Source organism: Neoarius graeffei, chromosome 13 (assembly GCF_027579695.1).
Source record: "Neoarius graeffei isolate fNeoGra1 chromosome 13, fNeoGra1.pri, whole genome shotgun sequence".
Lineage (NCBI taxonomy): Eukaryota > Metazoa > Chordata > Actinopteri > Siluriformes > Ariidae > Neoarius > Neoarius graeffei.
In genome coordinates, this window is record NC_083581.1 from 7307589 (window position 1) to 7333048 (window position 25460).

General features: G+C 40.8%; 1 protein-coding gene across 1 annotated transcript in view; it reads left to right on the forward strand.

The window, feature by feature from the left end:
• LOC132897219 (cadherin-4-like) overlaps positions 1-25460 on the forward strand; it is a gene marked incomplete at its 5' end in the record, with an annotated part of 970760 nt that overhangs the window by 303074 nt on the left and 642226 nt on the right. The gene's annotated exons all lie outside the window — the stretch shown is intronic.

Here is a 25460-nt window from a genome sequence, read left to right on the forward strand (position 1 = left end):
GAGAAGATGCTACCATCACTCCGTGCCCTTGGTCGTCGTGCACTTTTCCAACATGACACGTCTAAGGCCACTGTTGGATTTCTGAAGAAGAACAGGGTGATTCAGTGGCCAAGTATCTGAACCCAATCGAACACCTGTGGGGAATTCTGAAGAGACAAGTTGAGCATCACTCTCCATCCAGCATCCAGTCACTAAAAGAGGTCATTGTTGAAGAATGGAAAAAGATTGATGTTGCAGAATGTCGCCAACTTGTTCATTCCATGCCTAGAAGACTTGGTGCTGTCATTAAAAATCATGGAGGCCATACAAAGTACTAGATGTAGTAGTTTTTGTTGTGGGGTGTACTCATTTTTGCACCACCCTAATTTGAGTAAAACTGAAAAATGTGTAATCTAAGTTATATTATTAACCTTACTTTCCCGTTATAAGTTAAACAGATGTTATATTAAATTTGTCAACATTTAGGAAATTGTTTGTGTTCATTGAGATATTGTTTAAAATGTTACTTTTCAAAGGGGGTGCACTCATTTACGCTCAGCACTGTACATAATCCAGAGGGGAACCATCAGGGCCATCTAGACCTTCAGAGAAGCCCAAACATATCAGCAGTTCAAATGTTATATTTAATTTATTTCATTCTTTCATAATTTCATTATAATTCTTCGCTTCTGATCAGGGCTTTGAACCAGAATTTTTTTTCCTGTTGGTTCGTTCTGAACAGAAACAGAATTTTAACGTTTCCGGTTTTGGGTTCCACCATTAAATAGACGTTCCCGAACCGGTTAGAACAAAAAAATTCCGTTCCCGGAACGGTTAATTACGTTCCCTGTCAGCTGTTTAACAAATGGCTATAAAATTATGTCTCTGTCTCATCCAGCTTAAGCCAAATGTAGGCTAATTCTATTACAACCTTCATTAAATAAGACAAGAAATAATTCAAAACAATTATTATTTCAAACGTTGGCGATTTGGATTCTCAGTATGTCTTCCCATCTACACAAACTGAAAAAGTGCCAAAAATGAAAGATAATTCGTTTAGTGTGTTACCAAAGGCTAGTCAGGCCCTATGCATTGATAGGCTAACAGAGGTTAACGTCATTTAATGTTCGCGAGCCTCTCATTAACGTGGACAAATATATTGATATCGTGTTTGAAATTGACGTTTTTGAATAACGATAGACTGCAATATTTACCTCTTATTTAAGATGTGGAGACGTGATAGTAGTCCACCCTCCCGCTCTCTCCATTCAGTCAGCGAACGTCACACAGGAAGTGAACCCCAGCGGGTCATAGAAACTTGCGCAGGAGAAGAATGACTTTTTTATTTGTAGGCTACAGAAACTTTGAGGAACGAAATAAAAACCGGTATTAACCGGTTACCATTATTTTTAATAAGTGTTTCTGTTCCGGAGCATAAAAAATAATAAAGTTTCTGGTTTCGTTTCTGTTCCATGTGAAATAGAAAAAGTTCCCGGTTTTCATTTTCGTTCCTTGAACCGGTTCAAAGCCCTGCTTCTGATTCTAATTTGGCCTCATTTTCTATCAAAATTGCTTCAGAAATGAAAGGACGGAAATTACTGTCCTGAAAACATTAAAATCGAGTTATCCAATGAGATTTTTTTTTGTTTGTCGTCTCTAGGCTGAGAAGAGTTTCGAGCTGCTCACTCATTGGTTAGGACTTCATTGCCGGGACAGAAGGCCATGGCAGTGTATGTTTTTGTAGGAAGTGACAGATGAATGCACCAATCAGATTTTGATTTATAGTGGGAGGGATGAAAAAATGTATCCCCCTAGGCCACTTTGAAGGCCAACGTTAGCGTAAGTGCGAGTCGGCGCCGTCAGTGCAGCAGTGAAGTCACCTTCCAGCCCGTGTAGCGTTCATCAGTAGTGTTAGTGAACGCTAATAAAGTGGTCCAGCCAGTGCTATTGAGAGCAAGTACTGTAGCACAGGCTAATGACTGAGAAACTCAGATTTCTGTCTCCAGATTCTTCTTCCACGCTGCACGCTCGCTACAGTATTCTTCACTCAGACTTAAGTATTCATTTCCCTGTGTAATTTACTTAGTCATCTCATCTCATTATCTCTAGCCGCTTTATCCTTCTACAGGGTCGCAGGCAAGCTGGAGCCTATCCCAGCTGACTACGGGCGAAAGGCGGGGTACACCCTGGACAAGTCACCAGGTCATCACAGGGCTGACACATAGACACAGACAACCATTCACACTCACATTCACACCTACGGTCAATTTAGAGTCACCAGTTAACCTAACCTGCATGTCTTTGGACTGTGGGGGAAACCGGAGCACCCGGAGGAAACCCACGTGGACACGGGGAGAACATGCAAACTCCACACAGAACGGCCCTCGCCGGCCCCGGGGCTCGAACCCAGGACCTTTTTGCTGTGAGGCGACAGCGCTAACCACTACACCACCGTGCCGCCCCAGACATCTATCAAATGTAATATATTTTTGTAGTTATTAAAATTATGTTACTAATTACTGGCCACTGACGAGGACAAACGCTTTGTTCCTCGACATAATGTGCATTGCACGTAAACACTCTTGCCTTTTATTTCAAGTAATGAAAAGTAATGGCTGTATTTCCAATGTGAAAGCGCAGTGCTGGGCTGACCGCTCGCCATCGCTGGGTCTTCCGATTGAAAGAGCGCGCAGTAGTGCAGTAGGCGTGGCCTACCTACGTATGTTGTCCAAATCTACTCTGATTGGCTTACTGTGCCGTTGTCTCGTGTCTCCCCGCCCCACACGAAAGCAGAGTAAAGAAAGGCTGAACGAGCAGCGTGCCAGATGAGAACAGCTTTAATAAAGTAACGCATAGTATTTTATTGTAAGTAACGGGAACGGCGTTATAACGATGTAAAAAGTAATTAGTTAGATTACTCGTTACTAAAAAAAGTAACGCCGTTAGTAACGCCGTTTATTTCTAATGCCGTTATTCCCATCACTGGTCATGAGATCAGAAAATAATGAATGAGGCTGAGACAAAGAACATCACAATGTAATGCACATTTTGGGCCCATTGTTGGGGGCCAAGCAGAAATGTTTCATAGAAACGGATTGTGTTTCTACCTTTTCTTATTATTCATCTTTTTCCACTTCACCAAAACCCCAAGGATCTGGAGATATCTTTTTAAATTATTGCAAGGATCTAGATCATATCTGGAGATTTTTTTTTTCAATGCTGTGATCAGCAGGTTTCGAATATCAATCATACAGTATATGGGTCATAATTCGAAATATCCAGGATTCTGTGGTATTTTACACAGCCCTCTTCTTTGTCTTCTTCTTTTGGCTATGTTGTCCAGTGCAGTCCATACAACAGTATGGTTAAAAGTTTTGAAATTTGGCACACTGATTGGGGGTAGTCCCCTGATTCATTTCACCAAGTTTCATGTTTGCAACTTGAGTGCTCTAGTGCCACCAATGGGTCAAATTTGGAGGTGCATGTAACTTTTGAACCATATGTCCAATTTTCAAAAAATGAGATACCATTTCCTGCAGCTATATTTTGTATCCCACTTCCACCATACCTACAAACTGTTAGGTTTAATTTTAGTTCTCAAACTCCATGGACTAGCGTTATACGACTCTAGTGTGATGGAAGAGATTGATGCACATCTGTCAGAAATGACGTGATACCTTGGCCCTGGTATAATGTTGTACACTATGCACTACAATGTATGGCAAATATGCTATGACAAATGAGTGTGAAATAAAGTGGAAGTCAGAGCCATGAGTGAAAAATGGGATTGCGTGTGTGTGTGGGCGAATTCAAGAGAAAGCCAGAAATCAGATCCATCACACAGAGCCTCTATTGTTTCCCTCATTGAGATGGATTTGGCGTTAAGTCTTCATCCGTCCCACCATCACACTGAGCTGACGTGAGGTTCCATCTGTCTCTACACACACACACACACACACACACACACACACACACACACACACACAATCTGCATCACCAAATAACCAAATAAATAGACAGATATTCAAAGCTGACCACATTCATTTGGGTCCAGAAGCCTGGGTGCACTACCAATAACTGTCTTCATTTCATCCATTCCCATCATTTTGCCAAAAACATTGTACACAATGGAAAAATTGAAAATTGATAGATTTACGACAAGAAATATTTCAGTGTCTGGAGTCTGTTAGTTTTGGCTAATTTGGCTGAGCTTTTAGTGTAAGAAAGGTATAAAGTTGCCGAAATTATCTGACTTCAGTCAGCTTTGTCGTGTTGCTCAGAATTTAAAGTAGCTGTATCTATAAAAATGGGCAAAAACATGCCTCTTAAAATCTGTAGAAACCATTCAATATTGAATCACTTTCTCAGAGGAGTGCAGGAAGGAATAACACACTCAGTGTCATGCTGTTATAGGCAAAAAAAAAAAAAATTCACCGACCGTGTGGTTAATTATTCTCCCATAATGCCATGCTGGAATGTGTTTTATTCCTCTTATACCATAGCACTTTGCTGAGGATAATTTTTAAATATTATTCTATCCACATTCACTGGATACGAGCAATCGTGCACTCTGATATGCGACTCTACCACTAGAATATCAGCTCATATACCATGAGTAGAGAAAAACAAAATGGCCAAGTGCATCAAGTCAGATATATCACTTTGTTATCAAGTATTTAAAAGAAACAGAAATAGCTAAAAGAATATGGTTTGTGCCCCCCAATATTTCCTGTTCCACACTCCAGCCCAGCCAGTGGCCGTAATGTATGGAATCAATTTTGTGCCAAAATGTTCATACAGTACTTTTGAAATATCAAACAAAAACGACAAATCAAAATACAAAAAAAAAGTCAATTTTTTTTAGACTGGCAAACAAATTATTCGTGTAATCGTGCAAAATATCAGTCTATTACTCTTCAGAAACCTTTTATTTTTGTTCCGCGTCTTTCTCAGTTTTGTTTGACGTAATTTATTTTGGTTGCGATTCCAGCTTTCTCGTTTGTGCTCCCTGACTTTTTGCTTGCAGTTTTGGCACAAACTTGACGTGTGGGTGGGCTGTCCAGGAATGCATTCCCATTGGGTAACTTGTGTTTGACTGACAGCTACGCTCAGCGATTCCCCCGGAAGCTGTTGCGGCCATTTCCTACTCGGATTTTGGTGGACTGTTTGACGAGTGATGAGTGTAATATCATAGTCACCACTGAAGTCCACTCGATCCTTGTTTACCGTCAATGGATCGGTCACTCGTCAAACAGTCCGCCAAAATCCGAGTAGGAAATGGCCGCAACAGCTTCCAGGGGAATCGCTGAGCGTAGCTGTCAGTCAAACACAAGTTAGCCAATGGGAATGCATTCCTGGACAGCCCACCCACACGTGAAGTTTGTGCCAAAACTGCAAGCAAAAAGTCAGGGAGCGCAAACGAGAAAGCTGGAATCGCAACCAGAATAAATTACGTCAAACAAAACTGAGAAAGACGCGGAACAAAAATAAAAGGTTTCTGAAGAGTAATAGACTGATATTTTGCACGATTACATGAATAATTTGTTTGCCAGTCTAAAAAAATTGACTTTTTTTTAATTTTGATTTGTCGTTTTTGTTTGATATTTCAAAAGTATTGTATGAACATTTTGGCACAAAATTGATTCCATAGTAATGCACCTTTAAGTTGGTTTGCCAACCACAAAAAACCCTAAAGAAGAAAAAGAAAATGGCGGACCGTGTTACTGAACCAACTGAGGATGAAATAAAAATTCTACTTGAAAACAAAACCCCCCAAAATAAAAAAAAGTGCAACATAATATGGAACGAAAGTATTTGATGATAAGAACATATCTTTTTTTTTCAATTATTATTATTATTATTATTATTGCATTTTTCACAATTTGCTCCTCTTATTTCGCCAGTTTGTTTACATTCTAAGTGGAAATGATTTTGTCGGACGTTTTGTGTAAAGTTTTTATTTATCGAATTTGCAAAAAATAAAAATGCTCCGTTTCTCAAAATCCAGTGAATGTGGATGGAATAAAACAGTTATTCCACTCAATCTCGTTGTACATGGCTTATAGCCGAGTCGGTGCTATGCACCTCATGGAATATTTCATGGAATAACTTAAATACTGGCTGGCATTGAGTGGTATATCAGATATATTCCATTCAGCTAGCATGATATTGAACGAGTTGAAGACAAGTAGCTGAATGGAATATATCTAATATACCATGAAAAGAAGCCAGACGATATTATTATTATTATTATTATTATTATTATTATTATAATACATTCCTTTCAGGTGTTCAATGCATCTTTCTCTTTCAAAATTCTCTCAAAATCTTCCGTACTTAACGAAGCAAACCTGGCGGCCATGTTTGTTTACAAATTGTCACAGTTCCTCACTAGCGTGGAAGTTTTACATCTCCGATGTGGGACGTCATGCTGTTTTGACAACCATGCAGTATCGTAAACCCTATTCAACCTGGGCTGCCAACTCTCACGCAATGAGCGTGAGACACACGCATTTGATTGTCTTCACACGCTCACACGCCATACCTCCGATTTCTCACGCTAGAAAAAAATCTAGTTTATCTATCTAATCTAGGCTACCCATTGCGTCGCGCCAACCACTTGCGATCGATCAATTACGCCTTACGCACGGCTAAACAGGCAGAGAGGTGTTCCCTTCTGTACACACTCCCCTATGGTAGGTGGCGCATCTAATGATGCTGCACTCGCCAGAAGTTGGATAATTGCCTACCGTCAATTTAGAGGAAGAGGAGGGAGAAGAAGGTATCCGAGTTGAAGATGGGTGTCTCAGACAGGTTTGTACATATGCACGCCAATGTGTGGTGTTACTGGCGTAATTATGAACTTATATAAAGTTTCTTAATCGTTTTAGCCTATAAGTGTTGTGAGAATATTTAATGCCATATCGAGAGCTGTGTACTAGGCATGATAAATCATTATAGGCCTCCTGCCGTGCCACAGCCTCTATCTTCCCCAACAAGCAGCACGGGAGAGCACCTCCTTAGCACACGGTTATTAAGGCGCATTTTTAGTTTGTTTAGTGTATGTTATCATACTTTATGACTTTATTTGAAGCCATACTGGAAATGTTGTAAAATAAAGCAAGTAAGAGATAATATTACAAATGCAAGAAGAGCCATTAGCCACCATACCTATTGTTTATTTACAGGGTATTTATTTTTAATTATTTATGATGTATGTAATTGCTCAGTTAAAGTAAATAAAGCATGGTCACCTGTAATATCAAAGAACTTGAACTTGTGAATAATTAAAAAAAAGACAGAGAAGAATATACTGAGGAGACAGGGTTTCAAAGAGGGCAAGACAGGTAGAGAATATTTGTCAGATAACAGGCCCTGACGAATGCTCTATTACTAATAAGAAACATAGATAAGAAATAAATTAATAAGAAATATATTAATATAGCTTATTTAAGTATGACCAACATTTTTAAGCCCAACTTTGTGTGCACATTCCCACCTATGGCCAAGGTTCAGCTTTTTGTGTTTCAATACTGGTTAAACTTAATCATTTTAATGTTTCTTGTAGCACATGCACATTTTGCTTACTGTTTAAGCATTTGATTTGTTCTTTTGCTGTTGATATTTTTCCCCATGCCAATCTTCTGCTGAACCCAGTGGTGGGGAAAGCCCTTAAATGTATAATGAATAGTCAGTGAGGGACAATCTTATTTTTTGCAACAGTTATTAAAAACTTAACATTTAGTTTCAATTCAGAAGGTGTTTAAGCTTAGCTGATGAAATATTTTCAAACATGAACGTGCCTTTAAATCTGAAACACAGGTCTATAGGGCTACGGGAACATTGGCAGTCATCTGTAGTTTTCTAGTGTGGGGGCTTTTAAGCCAAAACTTGGTGCTTTTGCTGGCCACAAGCTGAAGGCCTGGCAAGTCAGGGTGTGTAACAATGTAGGTATGGCACAGCAGGCCACTCCAAAAATCCACCAGAATGCAGGAACATCTACTAAATCCAAAATCTCAACATCCCCCCCCATTGTCCATCTCCAGCTGGACGAGCCACAAACAAAACACCAGAATGCAGGGGGACAAGTGTATATCAAACTGAATACAAAATTCCCCACTTACTGCGTGTTGTGCGGAAAAATTTTGCCGTCGACCCCCCCCCAAAAAAAAAAAATCTCACTCCAAGGAATTTCGAAAAGTTGGCAGCCCTGATTCAACACTCATTCTGCATTGGGTAGAGTGATGTAATACAGTAGGATAAGCGATATGCTAACAATATTGTATGCTATCAAATCAAATGAATGAAACCCGCTAGAAGGGAATAGACTACGTTTTTATTCCATGGAAAAAGTGGCCCGTATGTATGTGGAGTAATTGTATTTATTGATGCCCATTATTCTTGGTTAAGATTTACTCCTAGAATTAATTCCTACTTCTCACCAGTTGCTCTTATAACACATTTGAATAATTAATTCAGGGCTTTTTCAGGATTCTGGCGAGTCGTATCTCTCAAACCCAGGAAACAAACAAATAAAACAACATGTATGCCGTCTATAACCGAGTCTCTGTGACTCAGCTAGGTGGAAATCATAATCAGTAATTGTGTTTTCTCTGTAAATTCCCTACAGGATTTCAGAGAGGCTCATCAGGGAGCACGAGATTAATTGAATTCGCACTCATTCTAACTGGAGTACACTTGTGCACTTGACTAATCATCCGATATGAGCTCTTCATCTCGCATCCATATACTTAATAAGTCCCTAATACGAGCGTCCTGTTTTTTTCCGAGAGCTAACCTTCAAGAGCTGGCTTTATTTGTTCCTTCGGTGGAGGCAGAGCTGGCTGGAGAGCGAGAGCGAGAGAGAGACAAAGAAAAAGAAAGATGAATCAGATGTAATCAAATAAAGGTGGAGACGTTCATCATTTGGTAAATCTGACATTTAAAAGCGAGCTCAAATGGCTGGGATCGCTTCAATGTCTCTTTTCATATTTGGCTTTCTCTCGTCCTTCTATCTTTGTCATCCTCATTACCCGTTTCCTTATAAACATTTATTTTTAAAAGTGTTATTAAAATAATTATAAAAACTCAAAAGATTGAGTGATCTAAGAATATTCTGCCACTCGCTCTTTTTTTTTTTTAATGAACAGTTTAACTAGCAAGAGAATAATTAAGCTGAACTCCAGCCTTAATTAGCACCAATCTTAATTTAAACGCTGCTAATCTTGACCTCTGACCTTTCCTGTGTGTCCCAACCCTCCCACTCATGTCTCATTTCTCCATCAACACCTCGACTTTCCATCCTTTTTGGATCGAAACATTTCTGGCTGTTTCGATCAGAGCGAGTCGTATCTGCGTCACGAGTACAAACATTAAAGTGATCCTCCAGCGGATTTACTCTTAAGCTTATGTGAAGTAAAAGTATTTGTAGATTTCAACAGTCAAACATTCATTTTCGGAGATCAGATAGTGTTCTAGAAAATTAATTTTTATTAAAATACCAAACGGGCCTTCTGCGGAAGTGATGTATGCGATGACGTGGCTTAGTGGAAGCTTGGAGCAACTCGGCTGTTTATAGCCTCTGCTTACATCATGGTTTTGTTAGTTTTACAAGTATTTTTTAGCAAATTTATAGGTTTTTAAAGAAGTAAAGTATGCCTCATTGCGCAGCATATACCGTAAATGCCAAGATGATGCAGAAAAAAAGGACAAGAAGATATCTTTTCAGCATTTACCTGGCCAGAATCATCTGACTATTCACAAGAAATGGATTCATGCCATCAGAAGACCTCAAAACAATCTGCCTGTGGTGCCCTACTTACACTCCAAACATTTTGAATCATCCTGTTTTGATGAATCAACAGAATTAAAAGCAAGATTAATGGAGGCTTCCAGAATAAAAAGAAAGAAAAGACGATGCCGTGCCAACAATATTTGCCCATTGTTCAGCTCCAAAAGTCCGCCGATGCAGTGTTGAGCGGCAACAGAGACAACAACACTGGGAGGTTAGTTTCGACTTTGTTCTACCGTGGTTCTTTGTACAACCCCGATTCCAAAAAAGTTGGGACAAAGTACAAATTGTAAATAAAAATACATCTCAAAAAAGTTGGGACAGGGGCAATAAGAGGCTGGAAAAGTTAAAGGTACAAAAAAGGAACAGCTGGAGGACCAAATTGCAACTCATTAGGTCAATTGGCAATAGGTCATTAACATGACTGGGTATAAAAAGAGCATCTTGGAGTGGCAGCGGCTCTCAGAAGTAAAGATGGGAAGAGGATCACCAATCCCCCTAATTCTGCGCCGACAAATAGTGGAGCAATATCAGAAAGGAGTTCGACAGTGTAAAATTGCAAAGAGTTTGAGCATATCATCATCTACAGTGCATAATATCATCAAAAGATTCAGAGAATCTGGAAGAATCTCTGTGCGTAAGGGTCAAGGCCGGAAAACCATACTGGGTGCCCGTGATCTTCGGGCCCTTAGACGGCACTGCATCACATACAGGCATGCTTCTGTATAGGAAATCACAAAATGGGCTCAGGAATATTTCCAGAGAACATTATCTGTGAACACAATTCACCGTGCCATCCGCCGTTGCCAGCTAAAACTCTATAGTTCAAAGAAGAAGCCGTATCTAAACATGATCCAGAAGCGCAGACGTCTTCTCTGGGCCAAGGCTCATTTAAAATGGACTGTGGCAAAGTGGAAAACTGTTCTGTGGTCAGACGAATCAAAATTTGAAGTTCTTTATGGAAATCAGGGACGCCGTGTCATTCAGACTAAAGAGGAGAAGGACGACCCAAGTTGTTATCAGTGCTCAGTTCAGAAGCCTGCATCTCTGATGGTATGGGGTTGCATTAGTGCATGTGGCATGGGCAGCTTACACATCTGGAAAGACACCATCAATGCTGAAAGGTATATCCAGGTTCTACAGCAGCATATGCTCCCATCCAGACGACGTCTCTTTCAGGGAAGACCTTGCATTTTCCAGCATGACAATGCCAAACCACATACTGCATCAATTACAGCATCATGGCTGCGTAGAAGAAGGGTCCGGGTACTGAACTGGCCAGCCTGCAGTCCAGATCTTTCACCCATAGAAAACATTTGGCGCATCATAAAACAGAAGATGCGACAAAAAAGACCTAAGACAGTTGAGCAACTAGAATCCTACACTAGACAAGAATGGGTTAACATTCCTATCCCTAAACTTGAGCAACTTGTCTCCTCAGTCCCCAGACGTTTACAGACTGTTGTAAAGAGAAAAGGGGATGTCTCACAGTGGTAAACATGGCCTTGTCCCAACTTTTTTGAGATGTGTTGTTGTCATGAAATTTAAAATCACCTAATTTTTCTCTTTAAATGATACATTTTCTCAGTTTAAACATTTGATATGTCATCTATGTTCTATTCTGAATAAAATATGGAATTTTGAAGCTTCCTCATCATTGCATTCCGTTTTTATTTACAATTTGCACTTTGTCCCAACTTTTTTGGAATCGGGGTTGTAGTTTACAAGGTCGGATCCAGCCCAAGAATCTGACAGATGCACATTTGCATAAATATTTTCACAAATTTTACCAGCTCACTATGGATTTTCACAGGGGCATAGAGCACGTCGATCCCTTTCCGAAGAGGGCAGCCACGCCCCACTACGATCGTTACGACTGTTGGTTGAGCGTCGCTATAACCAGAGGTGGACAGTAACAAAGTACATTTACTTGAGTACTGTACTTAAGTACACTTTTTGAGTATCTGTACTTTACTTGAGTATTAATTTTTTTGGCAACTTATGACTTTAACTTCACTACATTTGAAAGACAAATATCGTACTTTCACTCCACTACATTTCTATCAAGGTCCTCGTTACCATGAAGTGGCTTTGAAAGTGGATGTTTTTTTCTTTTTCTTTTTTTCTAAAACGTTATTGTTTTTTTCGCAGGTGACACTGAGACAGCCTATCAGTAATCAATAGGGTCACGCCACGTCTATAGACTGGATAAAATCAAGATCAATGATTTCTCCGCAGCATTATTGAACACGATCAGTTGATGGCAGAATGGAAGGAGGCGGTTCTTCCGGGGCATGCACCCACCCATGGTTATATAGCTAGAATCCATGTTTCAGTTTTCTGAAAGGAAGAAAGAGTTGTTTCGTTTTAAATGTTTGCTTTGTTTGCCTAAAACGGAGCACATTACAGCCTACAAAAACTTGCCGTCCAACCTGCGGAAGCATATTGAGGCATGTAAACATTTTATTCCAAGACAAAGCTTGCAATGAAGTTGTCTGTGCTTTTAAATCCAGCGATAATATTGCAATAGCTGTGCAGTCTGGCTGGTCAAATGGCTTTCTATGTATTTTCCCGCCAAGTTGCTACAGCCTTGTCCATGGCTAACGTTAACACATAGCTAGTAAACTTGGACACTGTTAGTTAGCATGTAAAAATGGAGTTACGCTAACATGAATAATGTTATCTTAGCTGAAGTGCTTTCAGAAATGTTTTAACATAATCTTGCCAAATAAACAAAATGTTGAAATATTTCTTTTCTAGTAATGTTAGCTACCCAACATGATTTTGAGTTTGAAAAAGATTTTGCTAGCATGTCAGGTGGAGCTTCACTGACTAGCTAGCTTAACAAAAAAACACCATGATGGCACAGGCAGATTCATACGTGCATGAATACACACACTTGTACACACGCGTATGTGAGACCTGTGAGATGGACAGTACTGTACTAGTCAGTCACAACAAATTGCTGGAATTTTTTTGTTTTGATGTCAGATGATGGTCTAGCATTTTTTTTGTCTTGCTTAAAGCAGTGCTGCTGTTGGGCAGTTATTCAGCTCGAGGTGTGGACCTGGGTTTTAATCAGGCTGGATTGTCCTTTTTATTTTCTGAGCAAGCTGCATTTACAGCTATTCCACTGTCTTCCTGATTAACATATACAAGCCAGAAGGCTATTGGAAAAATGTTTTATGGACAGATGAGACCAAAATAGAACGTTTTGGTTTAAATGAGAAGCATTATGTTTGGAGAAAGGAAAACACTGCATTGCAGCATAAGAACCTTATCCCATCTGTGAAACATGGTGGTGGTAGTATCATGGTTTGGGCCTGTTTTGCTGCATCTGGGCCAGGACGGCTTGCCATCATTGATGGAACAATGAATTCTGAATTATACCAGCGAATTCTAAAGGAAAATGCCAGGACATCTGTCCATGAACTGAATCTCAAGAGACGGTGGGTCAAGCAGCAAGACGACGACACTAAGCACACAAGTCGTTCTACCAAAGAATGGTTAAAGAAGAATAAAGTTAATGTTTTGGAACGGCCAAGTCAAAGTCCTGACCTTAATCCAATGGAAATGTTGTGGAAGGACCTGAAGCGAGCAGTTCATGTGAGGAAACCCACCAACATCCCAGAGTTGAAGCTGTTCTGTATGGAGGAACGGGCTAAAATTCCTCCAAGCCGGTGTGCAGGACTGATCAACAGTTACTGCAAACATTTAGTTGCAGTTATTGCTGCACAAGGGGGTCACACCAGATACTGAAAGCAAAGGTTCACATACTTTTGCCACTCACAGCTATGTAATATTGGATCATTTTCCTCAATAAATAAATTACAAGGATAATATTTTTGTCTCATTTGTTTAACTGGGTTCTCTTTATCTCCTTTTAGGACTTGTGTGAAAATCTGATGATGTTTTTGGTCATATTTATGCAGAAATATAGAAAATTCTAAAGGGTTTACAAACTTTCAAGCACCACTGTATATTTCTGCACATACATCAGTTTGGATCCATCCCTGGTATATTATCAGTGTCTTACCTGGTGAATTATAATCAGTATTCCGATGCGTTGTCGACTCTTCAGCGTGTACTGAAAATACGGGTAACAAAGAAAACACAGACATTAAAGTACAATCACAGACGGATCAAGAGACGGCGCATTCAATTGAACTTCAGTTACGGTTGACTATACTCCAGATAAAAGAATAACTCAGAACGTTTTGAATGAAACTCACTCATTTGAAATTTCCAAAGTTTTATTTCATGGTAGTTTCAGGTTCATTTATGTGCTCGGAACATGAATTGACCGGAAAGAGGGATACTGCTGTGCAAACAGATGAACCAGTCAGTTTTGAAATCCAGACAGAGACAGTTGTCTTCGAGGACAAGATTCTCCAGTGTTCTTTGTTGGGAGATGAAAGCGTCTCATTCGATGATTCGTTCAAGGTCTACTAACAAAACCGTGATGTTAGCAGAGGATATAAACAGCCAAGTTGCTCCAAGCTTCCACTAAGCCATGTCATCGCATATGTCACTTCCACAAGAGGCCCATCTGGTATTTTAATAAAAAATAATTTTTCTCGAACACTGTTTGGTCTCTGAAAACGAATGTTTGACTGTTGAAGTCTATGAATAATTTTATTTAATATAAATTTAAGAGTGGGTGGCATGGTGGTGTAGTGGTTAGCGCTGTCGCCTCACAGCAAGAAGGTCCTGGGTTCGAACCCCGGGTCCGGCGAGGGCCTTTCTGTGTGGAGTTTGCATGTTGTCCGCGTGGGTTTCCTCCGGGTGCTCCGGTTTCCCCCACAGTCCAAAGACATGCAGGTTAGGTTAACTGGTGACTCTAAATTGACCGTAGGTGTGAGTGTGAATGGTTGTCTGTGTCTATGTGTCAGCCCTGTGATGACCTGGCGACTTGTCCAGGGTGTACCCCGCCTTTCGCCCGTAGTCAGCTGGGATAGGCTCCAGCTTGCCTGCGACCCTGTAGAAGGATAAAGCGGCTAGAGATAATGAGATGAGAAATTTAAGAGTACATCCGCTGGAGGATCCCTTTAAAGATTGCTCAGTGGGACTAAAGCAAGAACGTTAGCCTGAACAGCGTGTGCTAGCTAAAGCTGACTTATCACTCAGCATGCTGGATCTCAATTTATTTTCTCATCTGAACAACAGTATAATTACAGCTAATTAAAAGACCTGGGAGTTTTTTCAATGGGAATGGACATTTAAAAAGCTGCCCAGGCTGCAATAAGTATAAAAGAATGTCGGGTGAATAGTAACACTGTGTGGGATTTGGTTCTTATAAATGGCCTGCAAGTTAAAGTGTGAATAATAATTAGCGTGAACATGAAACGAATAAAAGGTCACCAAATTGTCACACATTAGCATCAGATTTAAAAAGAAACGTAAAAAAAAAAAACCAAGAAGACAGAGTCATCTATATTCCCCACCCTATATACCAACTATATACCAAGTTTCAAGATATAATTTGTCACATTTTTCAAGTTCTGCTGCAGGAAACCAACCCTACCTCTTTACACTGACCTCAGCAACCCATGGTATAAATCCACCGGACCTTTGGTCCAGGTGAGCCAAAAATTAAAATGTCTCACATTTTTTAGTAGCAAAAGGCACATATACATTACTGAATCAACACATATACCAACATTCAAGACCACACCACTCACAGTTTTCAAGTTCTGCTCCGGAAACAATACCGACCCCTAAGACTAAAATTAAGATTTCTCAAATTTCTTAGTATGAAAAGGCACATCTACTGTACATCACCGTGTTAACATGTATGCCAAGTTTCAAATCTGTATCATGAATAGTTTTGGATATATGCTCCGAAAACGAACATTGCACTTAGAAACTAAGTCAAAATCTATTTTTTATGTACGGTAAATATTTGAAAAATACTTTTTTTTTTCAAAAATCCAAAATATTAAAGGGCACCAGTTCACATGTTGCTTGATATGTATACAAAGTTTCATGAAGATCTCTTCAGTAGTTTTAAAGATATGGCCTGGAAATGAAAACGTGACCGGACGGATGAACAGCCAGATGGACAGCCGGACAGAACCCATTTCTAGATCCCCTGGCAAACTTCATTTGGGTGGGGGATAAAAATGGATAAAAGGTTCTAGGCTGATTTTTCCTTTAGTTTCTTCTTCTTCTTCTTCTAAGTTCCACATTTGCTAGATGCCTCATCTCATCTCATCTCATCTCATCTCATTATCTCTAGCCACTTTATCCTGTTCTACAGGGTCGCAGGCAAGCTGGAGCCTATCCCAGCTGACTACGGGCGAAAGGCGGGGTACACCCTGGACAAGTCGCCAGGTCATCACAGGGCTGACACATAGACAACCATTCACACTCACATTCACACCTACGCTCAATTTAGAGTCACCAGTTAACCTAACCTGCATGTCTTTGGACTGTGAGGGAAACCGGAGCACCCGGAGGAAACCCACGCGGACACGGGGAGAACATGCAAACTCCGCACAGAAAGGCCCTCGCCGGCCACGGGGCTCGAACCCGGACCTTCTTGCTGTGAGGCGACAGCGCTAACCACGACACCACCATGCCGCCCTGATTTTCTGATTGAGGGATGGAAATTGATTGACTTATTTTTGTCATTCCTCGCGAAAGTTCTTTAGTTCTTCATCTTACCAGTTTCAGGAGGGAAAAAAGCAATACTTTGTTTATTTCTTCTTTCTAATGTTCTTAGTCATATCTCTTTCAAGCACAAAAATCCATCCATCCATCCATCATCTGTAGCCACTTATCCTGTGCAGGGTCGCAGGCAAGCTGGAGCCTATCCCAGCTGACTATAGGCATGAGGCGGGGTACACCCTGGCCAAGTTGCCAGGTCATCACAGGGTGACACCTAGAGACAAACAACCATTCACATTCACACCTACGGTCAATTTAGAGCCACCAATTAGCCTAACCTGCATGTCTTTGGGCTGTGGGGGAAACCAGAGCACCCCAAGGAAAGCCAGTCAGACATGGGGAGAACATGCAAACTCCACACAGAAAGGCCCTCATTGGCCACTGGGCTCGGACCCAGGACCTTCTTGCTGTGAGGCAACAGTGCTAACCACTACACCACCATGGCGCAAAAATCAAACTTTTTAATTTATTCATTGTTTTGTATTTTGTTTCCTACCTTCTGCTTTACCTCTGCCAAGGAGGTTATATTTTCTGTGTGGTTTCTCAGTCTGTTTGTTTGTTTGTCTGACGGGAATCAGGATTGCGCAAAACTTACTGACTCAATTTCCATGAAATTTGGTGGAACGGTGGGACATGGGCCAAGGAAGAACCTGTTAAATTTCGGAGCAGATCCAAGTCATGGGGCGGATCCATGAATTGTGTTTCACTTTTGCTAATGAGGTGAGATACGGTATTCAGGCTTGATGGATGTTTTCACTCAGCAACGCCATCTGTTTTCAAATCTTAATCTCTCATCTCATCTCATTATCTCTAGCCGCTTTATCCTGTTCTACAGGGTCGCAGGCAAGCTGGAGCCTATCCCAGCTGACTACGGGCGAAAGGCGGGGTACACCCTGGACAAGTCGCCAGGTCATCACAGGGCCGACACATAGACACAGACAACCATTCACACTCACATTCACACCTACGCTCAATTTAGAGTCACCAGTTAACCTAACCTGCATGTCTTTGGACTGTGGGGGAAACCGGAGCACCCGGAGGAAACCCACGCGGACACGGGGAGAACATGCAAACTCCGCACAGAAAGGCCCTCGCCGGCCCCGGGGCTCGAACCCAGACCTTCTTGCTGTGAGGCGACAGCGCTAACCACTACACCACCATGCCGCCTCTCTTTTCTTCATCCTAGGTATAAATTATGAAATTAATACTTTAGATTATTATTTTTTTGACCATGTGTGTAACATGATGTGACCCCACTGTGGTTTGTACAAACATTATGGTATAAACCATGAAGAGAGTTATACACAATGCGCTCAGACAAGTTCCAGTTGTTGTGTAGTCATTTGTTAACTTTCCTTTTCTGTTGCCTCTCACTGTCTGTCTCGGTTTCTGCATCTCTGTTTCTGCTCACTCTAAGTCTGTCTCTGTCCATCTCTTTCAGACAGATGTAAGTTGACAGGCAGATACAGTAATTGACAGACAGAAGCTCGGGTTCCTGGCCGTGTCAGCGTTTTACAGAGAGAGTGAAGGATAGAAGGAAGGGAAAAAATGGAGTGAGAGAATCAGCAGTGTGCAGATGAGGTTAATTTGGGATGCTTCCTCTATCGATCTCTGTGTTGTCCCCGATGGCTCCGGCTCGTTTAGTGAAACGCATCATAATGATGCCAATTTCGGATAAACAGATTTCATCTTGCTGCCATTTTAAACCTGGAACACACCAACCCAATGTTCTCTATTAAACACTGGTGTGTGTGTGTGTGTGTTCAAACCTTTCTAAAACATTTTCAATTTATTTACACTGATTACTTTGGATTATCACATATGTTACTGAACTAAGCCTGATGACATCCTGAAAACTGTAGTGAATGTTGATTTAATTGGTTTCTTGGAGTATGGTGGTGTTTGTTGGTGTACGGTGGCATTTGATAGAGTATGGTGGTGTTTGTTGGGGTACAGTGGTGTTTGTTGGCGTATGGTGGTGTTTGTTGGAGTACGGTGGTGTTTGTAGGAGTATGGGGCGTTTGTTGGAATACGGTGGTTGTTGGCGTATAGTGGTGTTTGTTGGCATACGGTGGTGTTTGTTGGTGTATGGTGGTGTTTCAGAAAGTCAGTGTATTATCATGAATATTACTGTAGTTTGCTGTGGTGTGTTATGGTGTTTACTGGTGTCTGATGGTTACAACCCCGATTCCAAAATAGTTGGGACAAAGTACAAATTGTAAATAAAAACGGAATGCAATGATGTGGAAGTTTCAAAATTCCATATTTTATTCAGAATAGAACATAGATGACATATCAAATGTTTAAACTGAGAAAATGTATCATTTAAAGAGAAAAATTAGGTGATTTTAAATTTCATGACAACACCACATCTCAAAAAAGTTGGGACAAGGCCATGTTTACCACTGTGAGACATCCCCTTTTCTCTTTACAACAGTCTGTAAACGTCTGGGGACTGAGGAGACAAGTTGCTCAAGTTTAGGGATAGGAATGTTAACCCATTCTTGTCTAATGTAGGACTCTAGTTGCTCAACTGTCTTAGGTCTTTTTTGTCGTATCTTCCGTTTTATGATGCGCCAAATGTTTTCTCTGGGTGAAAGATCTGGACTGCAGGCTGGCCAGTTCAGTACCCGGACCCTTCTTCTACGCAGCCATGATGCTGTAATTGATGCAGTATGTGGTTTGGCATTGTCATGTTGGAAAATGCAAGGTCTTCCCTGAAAGAGATGTCGTCTGGATGGGAGCATATGTTGCTCTAGAACCTGGATATACCTTTCAGCATTGATGGTGTCTTTCCAGATGTGTAAGCTGCCCATGCCACATGCACTAATGCAACCCCATACCATCAGAGATGCAGGCTTCTGAACTGAGCGCTGATAACAACTTGGGTCGTCCTTCTCCTCTTTAGTCCGAATGACACAGCGTCCCTGATTTCCATAAAGAACTTCAAATTTTGATTCGTCTGACCACAGAACAGTTTTCCACTTTGCCACAGTCCATTTTAAATGAGCCTTGGCCCAGAGAAGACGTCTGCGCTTCTGGATCATGTTTAGATACGGCTTCTTCTTTGAACTATAGAGTTTTAGCTGGCAACGGCGGATGGCACGGTGAATTGTGTTCACAGATAATGTTCTCTGGAAATATTCCTGAGCCCATTTTGTGATTTCCAATACAGAAGCATGCCTGTATGTGATGCAGTGCCGTCTAAGGGCCCGAAGATCACGGGCACCCAGTATGGTTTTCCAGCCTTGACCCTTACGCACAGAGATTCTTCCAGATTCTCTGAATCTTTTGATGATATTATGCACTGTAGATGATGATATGTTCAAACTCTTTGCAATTTTACACTGTCGAACTCCTTTCTGATATTGCTTCACTATTTGTCGGCGCAGAATTAGGGGGATTGGTGATCCTCTTCCCATCTTTACTTCTGAGAGCCGCTGCCACTCCAAGATGCTCTTTTTATACCCAGTCATGTTAATGACCTATTGCCAATTGACCTAATGAGTTGCAATTTGGTCCTCCAGCTGTTCCTTTTTTGTACCTTTAACTTTTCCAGCCTCTTATTGCCCCTGTCCCAACTTTTTTGAGATGTGTTGCTATCATGAAATTTCAAAATGTCTCACTTTCGACATTTGATATGTTGTCTATGTTCTACTGTGAATACAATATCAGTTTTTGAGATTTGTAAATAATTGCATTCCATTTTTATTTACAATTTGTACTTTGTCCCAACTTTTTTGGAATCGGGGTTGTATTTTTGGTATATGTATTGGTGAGTATGTTGGTGTTTAATACTGAAATTTGGAGTGCAGTAGTTCTTATCTCACCCACAACAGAGTAAGCAGAGTGAGGTATTGTAATCAGTTTGTTTGTGTCTGTCTGTCTTTTAACAATCTAGCGTCTAGACGGTTGCACCGATTGACTTTAAATTTTCAGGGTAGGTGGGCATTGGTCCGTAGATTACCTGATTAAATTTTGGGGGTACTTGGGTCAAGGTGAAGGTCAAGGTCACTGGAAAGGTCAACCTTTCGGTCAAAATAACATATTTTCCATTATAACTCAAAAGGTTGCTGATAGACAGATGTTTACTATTATGAGCATATAGGAACTCCTATATGGTCTTTCATTTGGCACCATGATCTTTGACCTTGAGTGACCCTGAAAGGTCAAAAAGAAGGTCACGGATTTTCAGAGGGCTGTAACTTGAAAACAGCTGATGAATGAATGAATGAAACCTTTATTGCCCCAAGGGGAATTTGTCGTGCACTTAGGAGCCATAACTTAAATAAAACAAAACAACACTTAAACATGCAGACTTACACAATACATACATGTCAACCTATACGGAATGTCCGTATTTTATACGGATTTGATTCAATAAACGTAGTATACGGGCGTATAAATAAAGTTATACGGATTCTTTAAAAAAACTTCAATATTTATTTAGAGCTATAATCAATTCCCACGATGATAAAAGAGCGCATAACATTTACAAACGTACTGTACACCACAGACAGCCAGTAAAGAGTCTTATGAAATCGCGCGTTATCTTGTGGTAGCGAGACTTCGTTCCACTTTTGATCATGCGCACACCGCATTGAGAGAATCCCGCCAACCGGGAAGTAACATTTTGTTTGAAATGCGTAGTTTCACCTGAGCGACTTTCAATAGCGACTGAAAAGATTCTGAATGGGCACTCTGGCAAGATCAACACAGACACTTGCTGTGACATGCAGCCTCGTGAGGTATTGGTGCAGAGCGCTAAAAAAGCTGTCATGGAGTACGATTCAGAACATTAGAGTGACACTTTGTGTTTTTGTCAAACATTGGAGCTTTGTATTCATTCTGAAGGTTTATTGTTATCAATATTGAATAAAAAGTAACTGGGATATATCATTGTTAATTATCATTCAAATTTTAGGTAAATTATTTTAATTTGCATCTTATAAGGATTTTATAAGGGAAATACGGATTTTGGAGGTTGGTTATACAGGTTTGATTGACCAAAGGTTGACATGTATGACAATAATACATACCGGTAGAATAACAAACAAATCTAAAAAAAAAAAAAAACAATATATATACAGTATCTCATCTCATCTCATCTTCTCTAGCCGCTTTATCCTTCTACAGGGTCGCAGGCAAGCTGGAGCCTATCCCAGCTGACTACGGGCGAAAGGCGGGGTACACCCTGGACAAGTCGCCAGGTCATCACAGGGCTGACACATAGACACAGACAACCATTCACACTCACATTCACACCTACGGTCAATTTAGAGTCACCAGTTAACCTAACCTGCATGTCTTTGGACTGTGGGGGAAACCGGAGCACCCGGAGGAAACCCACACGGACACGGGGAGAACATGCAAACTCCACACAGAAAGGCCCTCACCGGCCACGGGGCTCAAACCCGGACCTTCTTGTTGTGAGGCGACAGCGCTAACCACTACACCACCGTGCCACCCATTTTGTAATCTTATCCAGTATATTCCTGTTTTGAGCAGATACCGTAAACCACCCCCCCCAGCACTGAATTACAAAGGTCACAACACTCTGTATAAAAGTTAAATAAAACAATCTCAAAATCACTGTATCGGCCTTAAAGCTACGCAGTTTCCTTAAAAAATAAAGTCTTTGTTGTGCCTTTGTATATCTTGCAAGAGTATTTGCCCTCCATGTGAGCTTGTTATCTATCATAGTAGAATAGAAGAATAGAATAGAATAGAATGCCTTTATTGTCACTATACACATGTACAATGAGATTAAAGCATCTCCAATAACAGTGCAAACAGCGTGGAGAGAGAGAGAGAGAGAGAGAGAGAGAGGAAAGGGGGGCAGAAAAAAAAGGGGGGTGTAAGGGGGGTAAGGTGCACAGTCTGAGGTGTATGTGTTGTGTTACACATTATGGAGTGAGGTATTGCACATATAAAGTATTGCACAGAGACAGTCACATTATAAATTATTGCACGAGAGAGTCACATTATAAGATAAAATATTACACATTATGAATTATTGCAAGGTAAGGTAAGGTGCACAGACTTGAGGTGTATGCATACATGTCAACCTTTGGTCAATCAAACCTGTATAACCAACCTCCAAAATCCGTATTTCCCTTATAAAATCCGTATAAGATGCAAATTAAAATAATTTACCTAAAATTTGAATGATAATTAACAATGATATATCCCAGTTGCTTTTTATTCAATATTAATAACAATAAACCTTCAGAATGAATACAAAGCTCCAATGTTTGACAAAAACACAAAGTGTTATCAGCGGCTATTATGCACGAGACTTCATATTCGCCACAAAGTCAGAAAAATCTGTTCGTAAAATTACGTTATAATGACCAAATACAATGAAAAGTATTTTTCCAGTCTCACCTGTGAAAGGTAATCCCATGTGATCTCGTTTGGACGGTAAACCTGTTGGTACAGTTAAACGCAGCACATGAATGAGGCATCTTTATTCTCAGCTACTGTCTAGACGCTATACCAGAGACGGGTGAAGAATCTCCACTTTGCCACATCCAATATGGCGGCGAGGATGACATATGAGTCTACGCAGAAGGCGGCGTCTATGTTTATATGTTTATGACTTCCCAGTTGGCGGGATTCTCACAATGCGGTGTGCGCATGATCAAAAGTGGAACAAAGTCTCGCTACTACAATATAACGCGCGATTTCATAAGACTCTTTACTGGCTGGCTGTGGTGTACAGTACGTTTGTAAATGTTATGCGCTGTTTTATCATTGTGGGGATTGATTATAGCTCTAAATAAATATTGAAGTTTTTTAAAGAATCCGTATAACTTTATTTATACGCCCGTATACTATGTTTATTGAATCAAATCCGTATAAAATACGGACATTCCGTATAGGTTGACATGTATGTGTATGTGTTGCGTTTCACATTATGGAGTGTGGTATTGCACATTATAAAAGTATTGCATGGAGAGTCATCTTATAAAGTACTGCACATTATAAATTAGTAAAATAGTAAAATAAATAGACTATAAAGTCAGAGCATATCCGAGTTCAGGGCGGTTATGGCTTTTGGAAAGAAGCTGTTTTTTAATCGATTTGTCTTTGTCCTGATGCACCTGTAGCGCCTCCCTGAGGGCAACAGGTCGAACAGATCAAAGCCAGGGTGGGAGCTGTCCTTGATAATATTCTTAGCTCTGCTAAGGCAGCGGGAGGTGTAAATGTCCATCAGGGAGGGGACAGGGCAGCCAATGATCTTCTGTGCTGCCTTAACTACCCTCTGGAGCCTCTCCCTGTCTACAGCAGTGCAGCTGCCGTACCATACTGTAATACAGTACGTCAACATGCTCTCGATGGATGAGCGGTAGAAGGTCAGCAGCAGGTTGGAGCTTAAGGTGTACTTCCTGAGGACTCTCAGGAAGTGTAGCCGCTGCTGAGCCTTATACCTAAGTACTTATACTCTTCCACTATGTCAATATCACTCCCGTGTACAGAAACTGGTTTAAGAGGGGGCCTTTTCCTAAAGTTGATAACCATTTCTTTGGTTTTCAAAATATTTAAAACCAAGGAATTTTCATTACACCATTTATAGAACTGGTCTTTTTCCTGTCTGTAGCCAGTCTCATCACCTGTTAAGAAACCCACTATGGCAGTATCATCAGCAAACTTAAAAAGAGAACATTCAGGGGTGTGGCTCACACGTCAGTTGTATACAGTATATATAATAGGGGTGATAGGACACTCCCCTGGGGGACGCCCCTATTTATACTAAATGACAGATGACTGACCATTACCTGCCTTAACCAGGTCCGTTTCAAGCTATTTGGGGACCCTAGGCAAAGGGGGATCTGGGGCCCATAATTACCCCCCCCCCTCGACGAAAGGCCTTATGGCCGCCTACCCACTGAAGACTTAATAAATAAACATCACACATATTGTAATCATTCTTATGATTTTTACTTAATAAATGAACTCTTTACATTATTATAAATAATTATCAAACCCAATTAAACACAAGAATAGACAAAACACACACACACACACACACACACACACACACACACACACACATATATATATATATATATATATATATATATATATATATATATATATATATATATATATCACGGGCGATTGCTCTAAGACAACGAGGGAGGCTCAGCCTCCTCTAAAAATGCCCTTATAACTTTAATGTGTGCATGAGTTTCTCCCCCTCGTGACAGCGCGATGCAGCGCAGCCTCAGTGGGCTTCAGTGGCATTTGGGAGCTATGCGCTTTTCAATCTCAAAATGCAAGACGATTATTGGACAAATACTGCGAAAATGCCCGCCTACGGACTCCCACGGACTCCCAGCCTCAGTGGACTTCAACGGCATTTGGGAGCTATGCGCTTTTCAATCTCAAAATGCAAGACGGTTATTGGACAAATACTGCGAAAACGCCCGCCTACGGACTCCCAGCCTCACATGGGAGGGACATGGCAGTTTCCGCGAGGAGACTGGTGATTGGTGAAAGCGGCCGGATATTTTCTTTGATTGACAGCTCGATTCAAATATAGACAGGCAGCGGTGGATTTCAGTTCAGTCCCATGCGGATTCGCAAGTGCTGTGGTGTATTGTAAGAGATCAGCTTACATTTCGATTTCATTCATTACATACGGTTTCTACCAGCTTTTTTAGTTTGTATATATTTTCATTGTAAATAAAGTGTAAATATAGTGTTGTCAAGTTTGCTATCTTAGTTCCAGAAATTTCATTTATTTGAGTGACTGAACTTGAACTTGAGGGGGCTAGTCAGCTAGCAAGAAAGCTGCGCACGGATGCCAAGCATTGCTGATTTAATTTTGGCGAAGCCATTTGCCAGTCTCTCTTTCGAGGAAAAAATTAAAGAGCAGGGTAGACCAACGCCTCAAATTGACTTGGTGAAAAAGGTAGGGAATAATACTCGTTCCTTTCAGCTCTCCTGGTATGAGAAAGTGAATTGGCTAACAGCAGGTGACCCACATCAACAACAGTAAATAGGCTACTTTAGT